This window comes from Notechis scutatus, chromosome 4 (assembly GCF_049901735.1).
Source record: "Notechis scutatus isolate UNSWTSFEM ecotype Mainland chromosome 4, rNotScu1.2, whole genome shotgun sequence".
Taxonomy (NCBI): domain Eukaryota; kingdom Metazoa; phylum Chordata; class Lepidosauria; order Squamata; family Elapidae; genus Notechis; species Notechis scutatus.
Genome location: NC_142012.1, coordinates 10,990,991 through 11,004,690, shown reverse-complemented (window position 1 = coordinate 11,004,690; position 13,700 = coordinate 10,990,991).

Genomic DNA, 13,700 nt, shown 5'->3' with positions numbered 1-13,700 from the left:
GCAACAAAAGAAGACCTAGCCAATCAACTGGGACTCAATGGGAGGCAGAGAATAGATGGGGAAGGGACCAGTCAGAGGTGGGATTTGCCGGTTCTATGAACTACTCAAAATTTACGCTACCAGTTCTCCAGAACTGGTCAGAACCTGCTGAATACCCACCTCTGGTCCACCTCTGCCTATCCCAGGTCTTTGGGAAGAACTCAATAAGTAGACAAAATGTCATGTCCAGTCTGAACATCTGGCTGACTGTGCAACCTACCTAACAATAGAAAATATTTATTTTATTTATTTGATTTGTCAATTGCTTACAAGATAATAAGTATAAGTTTATACATAGTTATGAATACATGAAATGGATACATATAAGAAAAATAAAAAGAAACAATAGGACAGGGACAGTAGGCAAAATTGGTGCACTTATGCAGACCTCTTAGGAAAGGGGTGAGGTCAATAGTAGACAGTCTAAGGTTACAGTTTTTGGGATTTGGGGAAGAAACCACAGAGTCAGATAGAGTATTCCAGACATTGACCACTCTGTTGCTGAAGTCGTATTTCCTGCAATCAGGTTTGGTGCGGTTAACCTTGAGTTTGTATCTATTGTGTGCTCTTGTGTTGTTATGGTTGAAGCTGAAGTATTCATTGACAGGTAGGACATTGCAATGTATGATTTTATATACCATACTTAGATCAGCCCAAAGACGGCATAATTCAAGGTTTTCTAGGTCTAGAATTTCAAGTCTGGTGGCATAAGGTATTCTACAACGAGTAGAGGAGTGGAGAACTCTTCTTGTGAAATATTTCTGGACTTTCTCAACTGTGCTAATATCAGATACGTAATGTGTGTTCCAGACTGATGAGCTGTATTCGAGTATTGGTCTAGCAAATGTTTTGTATGCTCTAGTTAGTAGTGTGATATTACCAGAGAAAAAGCTACGTAGGATTAGGTTAACAACTCTTAATGCCTTTTTGGCTATGTAGTTGCAGTGGGCTCTAGCACTTAGATCATTAGAGATCAGTATTCCAAGGTCCTTTACAGAGCTTGGATCATCAACAAGATCTTGACTATTCAGCTTGTATTTTATTTTCTAATTCTTTTTGCCAATATGTAAGACAGAGCATTTATTTGTTGAGATTTGAAGTTGCCATTTGTTTGACCATTCTGATACATAGTCAAGATCTTTTTGAAGGGTAGCAGTATTGTCTGTGGTATTGAACAGCTTTACATCATCAGCGAAAAGAATGTAGTTGCTCTTAATAAGATCATAGAGGTCATTTATGTAGAGTATGAAGAGAGTTGGTCCTAGAACACTGCCTTGGGGGACACCACTATTGACAGGTACAGAATTTGATAGGACACTCCCAATTTTGACCATTTGTTGTCTGTTTGACAGGAATGCTTCTATCCAGTTAAGCAGTTGCCCAGAGATACCATAAGATTTTAGTTTTAGGAGTAGTTTGTTGTGTACCACTGAATCAAAGGCTTTACAGAAGTCTATGTAGATTGCGTCTATTACTTTGCCCTGATCGAGTTGTGTAGTCTATATGTTTTTGCAGTGTAAGAGTTGCAGATTACAGGATAGTTTTTTCCTGAAACCAAATTGTTTATTAGAGAGTAAGTTGTTTGTCTCTAAGTGGAGGACGATGGATTGGTTAATAATTGATTTCATGACTTTACAGGTGACGTAGCATAAAGAGATTGGTCTGTAATTTTCAACTAGGTTGGGGTCTCCCTTTTTGAAGATGGGAATGACCGTGGCTTGTGACTATAGGTTAGGCAAGGAGCTGGTCCTGAAAGATTTTTCAAAGATTATGCTTAGAGGTTCTTCTATGGCAGTGGATAGCTTTTTTAAGAAGTAGGCACATATTCCATCTGGTCCAATAGATAGAGATGGTTTTAGATTGCGTAGTGCTTTTTCAACATTGTCTTCTGTAAAATCGATATGTATTAGATCATTGTAGTTGTAGTTGTTCGGCTAGGAAATACTGGGCATGATCCATTGCTGTTTACAGATACTGAGCTGAAGAATGTGTTAAAGATGTTGGCTTTAATGGTGTCGTCGTTACAGTCTTTACCATTAGGTCCTATCAGGGGCTGGATGGACCTTGAGTCTTTTAGTTTGTTGTTTACAAACTAAAATATATATATTTGTAATTTTACAATGGCTGCTTAAGACCAAATCTGAGAGTGTGCAGAATTGTGGCATGGACCAATTGTTCTCCCTGCCATTTTTTAACCCCTAAGTTTTCTCAGTTCTTAAAATCAGCCTTTTTAAATAATAAATAAATAAATAAATAAATAAATAAATAAATGCTTCCATATGATTATATTTTATTGTCAAACATTTCTATCTCATTCTTTGGACTGTGAGTTCGAGGTGGATGATCACAGCACTATCACCCACAAAGAGGAGGAGGAACTATTATTAATATTACAACCCTTTCCATTTAGAAGATAAACATAATCAAATATTTATGCAATGTTGACATAATTGCAGCTTGGGTGTAATCCATTCCTGGAGTGAGAAAAATCTTTTGATTCTATGAAAAGTGACATGAATCTAAGGAGTCAAACGAATCTTCTTGTCTTTGTGCTTTTAACTTGAGTGATGGAGCCTGAAAAAGAGAACAGGCTGTGGCAGATATTTTCCAAGATTTAAAAGAACTAAGCCTTCTCTCTTTTTTTCTTCTTCTTTTTTTTTAGTGAACTTCAATGTGCTTTTTTTTTTTTTTTGAATAATCAGATCCATTTTTAAATTTACCCTTGTGTCTAACTGAGATGGACAAATCTGTCAGTTTTGCTTTTGTTTTCTTCCCTTCACTGGAATCTCAAGTTCTCTCTCTCCTATATATGAAGACATCTGTTGCTTTTCTTTTATATGTACTTGTGCTTAAGTCTCCTCTGTACACTCTTCTATCTCTCTTCCATCCACTTTTTTTTATGAAAAAGGCTGACATCCCCTGGCTACGTAAAACAATTTGGCTAGGTTGGGTGTCAGTAAAGCAGGACCAGAGATGGAAGACCACTTGGCGATACCAACATTGTAGACTAGACTGGAAAGAAAGAAAAAAATCTAGATAAATCAATACGGGTAGTCGTTGACTTATAACTGTTTGTTTAGTGGCTGTTCGAAGTTACAATGGCACTGAAAAAAAGTGATTTTTCATGCTTGTGACCATTAAAGCAGGGGTCTCCAACCTTGGCAACTTTAAGATTTGTGGACTTCAACTCCCAGAGTTCCTCAGCCAGCTTTGCTGGCTGAGGAACTCTGGGAGTTGAAGTCCACAAATCTTAAAGTTGCCAAGGTTGGAGACCCCTGCATTAAAGCATCCCCATAATCACCTGATCAAAATTTGAATGCTTGGCAACTGGTTCATATTTATGATGTTTGCAGTGTCCTGGGGTCACGTGATCAACTTTTGCGAACTTCTAACAAGCAAAGTCAATGGGGAAGCCAGATTCGCTAACAACCATGTTACTAACTTAACAACTGCATTGACTCACTTAACAGCTGTGGCAAGGAAGGCCGTAAAATTGGGCCAAACTCACTTAACAACTATCTCGCTTGGCTATAGAAATCTCTCCTTAGTTCCAGGTTGCTTCTCTCCTTGATTAGTCTCCATCTATTGCTTCTTGTTTTGCCCTCAGGTGCTTTGGAGAATAGCTTGACCCCCTCTTCTTTGTGGAACCACTTCATATAACAGAGGAGAAGGAGGAGGAGGGTGTTATTCATTCAGTCGTGGCTGATTCTTGGCGATTCTATGGGCCAGGTCTCTCCACATCTTCCAGTCTTGAGTTTTGAGCTTCTTTGAGTTGTTCTATACTCTGACTGGCTTGGATGGGGTCCAGCCACCATGTATTTTGACCGCCTGGCTTTACCGCTAACTTTTCCCGACATAATTGCTTTCTCCAGAGAATTCCCCTGCATGGCATGGCCAAAATAAATAAATAATAAGGGTTGTTTTTTTTTGACATAACTGGTGTTATGTGTTCCAGTACTTGCTTATTAGTCTCCTTTGCTATCCAAGGAGGGGGAGGGACATCTCTCCATCTTCTGCTTGTAGTCTTTCCAGAGGACACAAGGGCAAGAAAGAAAATGTTGGCTTAAGATGGGGACTTGCCCTGATTCAATATGGCTCATCTGTTGTTTGTTTATATAGGTATGTATTCAGTTGATACAGCCCAAATGTTCTTAAATTCATTTGCTTCCTTGTACCAAATTCCATCACATTTGAGGAACCTGTGCAAGATACACATAATTACGTACATATCTATTATTGCTTGCTTGATTGATTTAATTGATACGGCCCAAATGTTCTTAAATTCATTTGCTTCTGTTGGAAGAAATATCCATCTGGTTCACTTCCAAGCCAGGCACTGGAAAGGCACTGGAGACAAAATGGAGGCTGGAGGCTAATTGAAAAGAGGGTCCATGTATTGATGAAGCAGAACCACTAAGCACATGTGATTCTGGGCAGCTGACCCCGTGGAATTGAGAGTGTGGGTGTTTTATACCTTGTCTTGGGCTTTGCACTTGAGCTTCCTGTTCCTGTGCAAGAACATGTATTCGATTGACTGTTGTCAGACTCCCATGGGGCCATGTAGGGGTTAGGTAGGGGTCATAGCTGGCAAAGTACAAATCCTAGGTGTTTGTCTGAGCTAAGCTTGGTTGACGTTTCTGAGGGTGATTCAGTGAAGGGGCTTATTGGGCAATTCCTATTGTGGCTGAGGACTAATCCTACCTTTGTTGGATCTTGGGTGAGGGTAGTTGCTTATAAATAGAGCTAGCTATCTCTTTATCTCTCAAGCACTGACATCTGCTGTAGACTATTAAGAAAGGTGGGGGCTGCTTTCCAAGAGCATGTTTCTCCATTTCTCATCCAGGGAAACATAATATCCTGCCTTTTTAATATTTCTCAAAATATTTCATTCTTCTAGGAGAGGGGTGGGTGCTAACCAGCGGTGGGATTCAAAGAATTTAACAACCGGTTCTCTGCCCCTAATGATTTCTTCCAACAACCAGTTCACCAAACGGCTCAGAAAGTTAACAACCAGTTCTCCTGAGCTGATGCAAACTGGCTGAAGCCCACCACGGGTGCTAAATTTCTGCGCTTCCTCCTACCAAATTCCATCACATTTGATGAACCCTTGTGAGATGCACATATTTTTATCTATTTATTTATCTATTTATTTAATTAATTAATTTGGTCCTCGGTGCTGCTCCCTCCCAAGAAGGACCCCGAGCAACTTATAACATTGTCATAAGCCCTGCATACGTGCTTGGATGGATGACGTGCCCGTATATAGCTTCATCAGATGAAAGCCTCTGAGTTCTGCCCTTTTTGGAGGGCATCTGGCATTGCTCTTAATATATTGCTGCCGAATACCCGTGTCCATGGGTTAAGCATCCGATTTTTCTTTTCATATGGTGCGAGGCATATTGGCATCAATTTTTCCGTCTGCTTTCGATTCTTTGTCCGTGACAGATTTCACAGCAGGGAGTCGTTCTCTCACATATGGCCAGTAAATTAAAGAAACTTCCAAAACTTCTGTCTACGAGTTAATTTTAAAACCCAAAGAACAGAACAGTGCCTTAAAATAAAGAAAAGTCAAATTAGAAAACTGAAGATCTCTTTTCACTGAAAGGTTGAATGAGGGAACGATATCTACCTAGGTGTTCTTTCCATTCGGATCCATGTGTTAGCGGATCGAGGCAAAATATGGTAAGTGTGGACGCTATCCCACAGTGAAAATGCTGGAGAAGGGGGGAATTTCCATATTTTGTATTTATGGTTTCCAATCAATCTACCAGGAGATCAAATCATAGTTTGACTTTTATCTATCATCCTATCCCTTATCTACAGCAGGTACAGAATCTTCCTCCTTGGGTTCAAAGAAGGCTGCATCTAACTGGAACTTGTGACCATTTTAAAGGTTGTGTTTTCTTCTCATGTTGTAAGTAATTATTTCCCACATCCATTTTGGATTTATTTTGTAGAGTAGAGTAGAGTAGAGTAGAGTAGAGTAGAGTAGAGTAGAATAGAATAGAATAGAATAGAATAGAATAGAATAGAATAACAGAGTTGGAAGGGACCTTGGAGGTCTTCTAGTCCAACCTCCTGCCTAGGCAGGAAACCCAACACCACTTCAAACAAATGGTTATCCAATCTGTTCTTAAAAACTTCCAGTGTTGCAGAATTCACAACTTCTGGAGGCAAGTTGTTCCACTGGCTAATTGTTCTCACTGTCACAAAATTTCTCCTTAGTTCTAAGTTGCTTCTCTCCTTGATTAGTCTCCATCCATTGTTTCTTTTCCTGCCCTCAGGTGCTTTGGAGAATAGCTTGGCTCCTTCTTCTTTGTGGTTTTAAATGATCATCCATCCAGACCTGTTTTGACTCCTGTGGATTAGGTCATGAACTGGGTATGCCTAGTTTAATGAAAAGAAGGACAAGGGAGACACGATAGCAGTGTTCCAACATTTCAGGGGCTGCCACAAAGAAGAGGGAGTCAAGCTATTCTCCAAATCTGTGGTGCACTTATTTACTTTTGATGTCAAGGGTAACAGCCCAAATGAAATGAAAACTCCCAGGCCAGAGGCTTCCTCAAAGTATAGATTTATTAGGCATGTCCTATTGCCACAGCTGTTGAAAACCCAACTCTGAAGTTCTCTGGGTTTTCCCCACCCAGCTCAAAGTCCAAAATCCCTCCCCTTACCCATTACACACAACCGTCACATGCCCCAATTAGGTCACACTCCCCATCCTGGATGGCTCCCATCTACGTCCCTCCAAGTGCTGGTGAGATTGTCCTTGGTTCCCAGAAGAAAGAACATTATTTTGGCGACATATTCTCCTCAGCTGTCTCTAATCCCCCTTCCCTTTCTCCCAGCTCCATCCAGCCTCGCTGTGGCAACCCTTGTTGTTGATGTTCAAAGATGGCTCCAAGGTTGACATTTGATTCCTAATTGACCCTCACAAGGGCCATTTGGGCTGGATGTGGCCCAGAGCTGTAAAATACCCAGTTCTGGTAAAGTGGTTAAGGCACCAGGCTAGAAAAGAAGAGATTGTGAGTTCTAGTCCAACCTTGGCCTCCAAGCCACCAGGGTTAGAGCAACCAGGATGATTAGGGGACTGGAGGCTAAAACATGTGAAGAACAGTTACAAGAACTGGGTGTGGCTAGTCTAGTGAAGAGAAGGACCAGGGGAGACATGATAGCAGCCTTCCAATATTTGAAGGACTGCCACAGAGAGGGAGGGGTCAAGCTATTCTTCAAAGCTCCTGAAGACCAGATAAGAAATAATGGATGGAAACTGAACAAGGAGAGATTTAACCTGGAAATAAGGAGAGACTTTCTGACAGGGAGAACAATCAACCAATGGAACACCTTGCCCTCAGAAGTTGTTGGAGCACCATCATTTGTGACTTTCAAGAAGAAGGGTAACCTTAGACCCGTCCCTCTCTTTCAGCCCATAAAGCCAAAACCACTTCTGAAAAAAAAACTTGCCAAGAAAACTGCAGGGAGTTTTCATCAAAAATAATTTTAAAAACCTCAAAAGTCCTCCTCTTTTCTTTTCATGTCGATGTTTTATTCTTATTAAATATAATATACGAGCTAGGCAGAGTTTATTATGAATTCTAAGGCTGATAATCACATTTTTTTTCCTACTGTGCCACAAAACCTATCCCTATAGATAGTGTAAACACACCTCCTTGGTTGACCCTTCTTGGTGTTTCAGTATATACTTTCAATACAATACAATACAATACAATACAATACAATACAATACAATACAATACAATACAATACATACATACATACATACATACATACATACATATATATACATATACATATACATATACATATACATATACATATACATATACATATACATATATTTTTTATTTTTCTTATATGTACCCATTTCATGTATTCACAACTACGTATACACTTACACTTATTATCTTGTAAACAATTGGCAAATCAAATAAATAAATAAATAAATAAAATAAATAAATATACATATACATATACATATACATATACATATACATATACATATACATATACACACAAACACAAATTCTCCCTCATATTATGGAAACAGAGACGATCTGAATGCAGGATCTTGCGCTGTGGGCCATTCCTGTTCAAGACCATCTCATCCGCCAGTTATGTGTGTGGCCTTTAATGAAACCAATATAGCAAGGCTGCGGCCATTTGATCCCACCAGCTGAACAGAGCCATCGGGAGGGAATATAAACACAAGCTTGTCATCAAATGCTGGCCTTGTGCTGCTCCTGCTGGGGAATATTGCCTGTAGCTTTCAAGTTGGCTCCCCAAGGTCTGGGTGACCATGCTGATTTAGTCCCGTGTAAAATGTGATCACTTGGAAAAAAACAAATTCCAACTCTTTCCTTTCCTTTCCTTTCCTTTCCTTTCCTTTCCTTTCCTTTCCTTTCCTTTCCTTTCCTTTCCTTCCTCCTTCCCTCCCTCATTTCCTTCCTCCCTCCCTCCCCTCCTTCTTTCCTTCCTTCTTCTCTTCCTTTGTCCCTCCTTCCTTCCTCCCTCCCTTCCTTCCTCTCTCCCTTCCTTCCTATCTTCCTTCTTCTCTTCCTTCATCCCTCCCTCCTTCCTTTCCTTCCTTCCCTCCCCTGCTTCTTTCCCTCCTCCCTCCCTTCCCTCCTCCCACCCTCCCTCCCTCTGTCCTCTTTCTCCTTCCACCCATTCTTTCACTTCCTCCCTCCTTCTCTTGGCCTGGTCTCAGATTATCACAGGATGTCCACAATATACTCAGCCGCAAAGGTGTGCAAATGTATCTGCTAGGTTTTGTTTTGTTTTTTACATATCCAAATGTGTTGCCTGAACGCAACCACAAAGTAAGCCAATGCAGCTCCTGAAAGGGTACATTTCATAGTCTTATATAAAGCCTTATCCAGGCTGCCTGATAAGCAAGTTTCTGGAAACAGAGGCATCTTCAGAAGGGCCTTTAGACAGTTGTCTTCAGACAAGTTAATAAAATGGTTCCCTATCAAGAAAGACGGCTTGTGTCTTGCCAATAACTCAGCCTGGGAGGGAATAATAGATACCCCTGGCAAGATCATGTGAGCAGAGATTAAACTGGGCCCATAAATTCTCCTCTTTTCTGTATCTTCTGTCTGGCCCCAAGAACCAAGAACAACACTTGGAATTACAGGTAATCCTCAATTTAACAGCCACAGCTGAGCCCAAACTCTTCTTAAAAACTTCCAGTGTTGGAAGAATTCACAACTTCTGGAGTCAAGTTATTCCATTGATTAATTGTTCTAACCATCAGGAAGTTTATCTTTAGTTCTAAGTTGCTTCTCTCCTTGCTTAGTTTCCATCCGTTGCTTCTTATCCTGCCACCAGGTGCTTGGGAGAATAGGTTGACGCCTTCTTTTTGGCGGCAGCCCCTCAAATATTGGAATACTGTTATCATGTCATTCCCCAGTCCTTCTTTTCATTAAACTTGACATACCCAATTCCAGCAAATGTCTATGGAGATTGTCAGTCATCCAGGTCATGGTTATCTCAAAGGTGCTTTTTTCAAAAGGCAACTAGACTTTCTGGTTTTTCTTTGAAGACGTTTTGCTTCTTGGATGAGAAGCGAAGTGTCTTCAAAAAAAAAAAAAAAAAAACCAGAAAGTCCAGTTGCCTCTTGAAAAAAGCACCTTTGGGCCAATTCCAACAACTGTGAGTGCAATATTCCAAGTGTTGTCTTACCAAGGCATTATAATAAAGTGGAACTAACACTAATAAAGGAGAATATTTGTAGCTCAGGGTGGACATGAAGGGTCCTTGGTGTTCTCTGAGCTTGCTTGTGTTCTTGTAGACATTTCATTACCCAGCTAGGTAATATCATCAGTGCTAGTAAGGAGTGCTGTGTGCTTTCGGTTTATATTCTAGTGCAGGGATGTCAAACTCGCGTCGTCACGGCAGCGTCATGTGACATATCGGGACTTTTTTCTCCTTCGCTAAACCGGGTGGGGGCGGAGCCAGTACATGACGCATCTGGCTCACGGGGTGTGAGTTTGACACCCCCGTTCTAGTGTCTTGCTTGTCAGTGTTGGTGGCTGCAGTCTTAGAGGTTCTTTGATTGGGCTATTTACTGTTGGCTCTTTAGTTTCTTGATTGAATTGAATTCTTTATTGTCATTGTACATATATGCACAGTATACATACAATGACATTCACATAACACCCAGAGACCAGACTCATTGGGGTATTAATAGAATAACAGATTAACAGAGTTGGAAGGGACCTTGGAGGTCATCTAGTCCAACCCCTTGCCCAAGCAGGAGACCCTACACCAGGGGTGTCCAACCTTGGCAACTTTAAGACTTGTGGACTTCAACTCCCAGAATTCCTCAGCCAGCTTTGCTGGCTGAGGAATTCTGGGAGTTGAAGTCCACAAGTCTTAAAGTTGCCAAGGTTGGACACCCCTGCCCTACACCATTTCTGACAGAGGGCAGCCCAGTGTCTTCTTGAAAGCCTCCAGGGATGAAGCTCCCACAACTTCTGAAGGTGACTTCTGTTCCATGGGTTGATGGTTCATGTTAGGGTTTGGGAATTAACCCCTAGCAGAGTATTGCAGCAGTAGTCAAGCCAGGCAACCAAAGAAGAGCGGAAGGGCCCCAGAGTATACACACACTGAACACAAACACTGTTTGTAGTTTAAATAGTTTTTAATCCAGTTAGAGTTTAAGCATTGTCATTCAGTCCATTAATTCATTCACAGTATTTCCATCCAGTAAGACTCACTAGTATAGTCCAAGTTAAGAGTCCTTGCAATATCTTTATCAGCCGATAAAGATATCTTCTCCTCCTCCGGTTTCACTCTCCAGAGAAACAAACGCTGGATATTCAGCAAACAGTAGCAAACAAAAACAGTTCAGTCACAGGCACTCACAGTCAGTAATCTCAGTTAATCGCAGTAGCACACAGTAACAGTTATAGCAGAACACAGTTACAGTCAGACACAGTAAGCTTTCCAGCTTCTAATGCTTCCTTATATTGTAACTTCTAGCCGCACCCTTAATCGGCTAATTTCCTGCTGCATTGTGCTTAAAGTGATAAGCACTTAAACCATGATATCTAAGTTTTATATATTTATTCACCCAAACCATATTTGGTATCAATGTTATACCTAACATACTCCCCTTTTGGGTGAAATAAATATATAATACCTTTACAATCTAATCCCATATTTTTCACAACTCTCCTGGTGCTTATTGGCACCTTGGGCTTTAGTAAAATTATCAGCTAAATTGTCCTCCGACATACAGTACTCTAGCTGAATCATCTTACTTCTTACAGATTGTCTCACGTTTAGGTATCTTAGATCTGTATGCTTGCTCCTTGTTTTTACTCCAATATTTGTGGCCATTTGAATTGCTGCCTGATTATCTTCATGTATAATTATAGGATAATCTACAGTTATACCTATATCAATTAACATTTGTTTATACATTATTAACTCTGTACATAACAATGATAAACAGGAGAATTCTGCCTCCATAGTAGACAAACTTATATGCTGTTGTCTTATTGACTTCCAGCCTATTAATGTATTACCCAGCATTATGGCTGTTCCTGAAGTCGACTTTCTAGTGTCTCTTTCTGATGCAAAACTAGCATCTGCATATGCACACAGAATTAAATCACCCTTTGGTTCTAAATACAATGAATAATTCATTGTCTTTTTAAGATATCTTAATATCCTCTTAGCTGCAATCCAGTGTCTTTCACATGGTGCAGAATTGAATCTAGCCAACTGATTCACGCAGTACGATATATCTGGTCTAGACCAATTACTAATATAACTCAAACTACCAATTAAAGATTGATAAATCACCTTATCAAACTCCGGGCTTTGTACATCAGTGTTGCTAAACTCCTGACTCATTGGAGTCTTAGCCGGCTTACAAAGCTCCATCTTGTAATCTTTTAGCAATTTGCTTATCTTATCTTCCTGAGATATCTTAAAACCTTTCCGTGTTTTCTTTATATTCAAACCGAGATACTTCTTTATCTCCCCTAATTGCTTGATCTTTATTCTCTTTCCTAATGATGATATTATTTTATTTGCTTCATCATTAGTTTCAGTTATCAAAGCAATGTCATCTGTGAATAGTAATAATAATGATACTTTCCCATTTGTCTCCCTCTTAAACAGACATGGATCGGCTAAACCAGCTTTAAATCCTATATTGTCTAGTTCCTTTACAATATACTGGTTCCATTCATAGCCTGATTGTTTAAGACCATAGAGACTTTTCTTTAACAACCAACAATCATTATTATCCTTATTTTCACTTTTAATACCAACAGGTTTTTTCATATAAATAATATGTTTTAATGGGGCGTGCAAGTAAGCAGTTTCCACATCTAAATGGTTAACTATATAGTTTTTACTAGCTGCCCACACTAAAGCTGCCCTCAAGGTTGCTGCCTTAAGACTAGGTGCAAACACCTCATCATAGTCATTAGCATTCTGCCTAAAACCTTGGGCTACTAACCTTGCCTTATGGATTAATTTACCATCTTTATCTGTTTTTACCTTAAATATCCATTTGCAGCCAATGGATTTCTTTCCTACAGGCAATTTGGCATTTTCATACACCTTCATATCTCTTAATGAATTCAGTTCCTTATTCATTGCTGCATACCAACTTTCTTTTTCCTTATTAGGATACTTTTTAATTTCTTCTACAGAATTAGGAACTTGATTAATCTGGCACACTGTGTTAGCCTGGTACCTATCAGGCGGTCTAGATATACGTGTAGTTCTTCTGGGAATTACAGGGCTTACAGGAGGACTTTGTTGAACTACTACCTGTTCATCTTCCTCATCCTGTTCAGCTAATGAATCTGTTTCTTCCTTTATGGGCACTATTTCATCCTGTATTTGTCTCTTTACTTTATTTTTAAAGTTACAGGGATAACTAATGGGATTTCTATAGGATTCAATAATTACATCTTTATTGGCATCCTGTTCTAATTTCTCCCATCCTTCATGTTCTAGAAATTGGGCACTAGCACTACATAACACTTTAGATGTACCTTTCTCCCAAAATCTATATGCCCTATGGTTTGCCTGATAACCAACGAAGAAAAAATCTTTTAGCTCTATGTTGCCCTTTTTTTCTGAGTTGTGCAGGAATATGCACCCATGCTGGTGCACCAAATGTGTGCAGGTAACTTAGATCAGGTTTCCTGCCATGCCATCTGGTGAATGGTATTTCACCTGTTGTTGTATTAACAACGTTGTTCAATATGTTATTAGCACACATTGTAGCCTCCCCCCACAAAGAATCAGGTAACCCAGAATCATTTAACATTGTTCTAACCATTGCCTGTAGTGTTTGGCCTCTTCTTTCAATAAAAGCATTATGTTCTGGCCTGTATGGAGCAGACTTCTTATGCTCTATTCCAGCTACCTTAAGTCTGTTCTGGAATTTGTTATTAATAAATTCCGTACCATTATCTGTCACCAGGGTTATCAGTTGCCGTTTAGACTTTCTTTCAGCAAACCTAAGCCAATTGAAAAAATGTTGATATGTTTCAGTTTTGCTTTTCATTAAATAGCAAAACCCATATCTAGAATAATGGTCCATAATGCTCAGTATATATCTAGCACCCCCATACTGGGTTTCTTTGGACCTATTATGTCTGCAAATA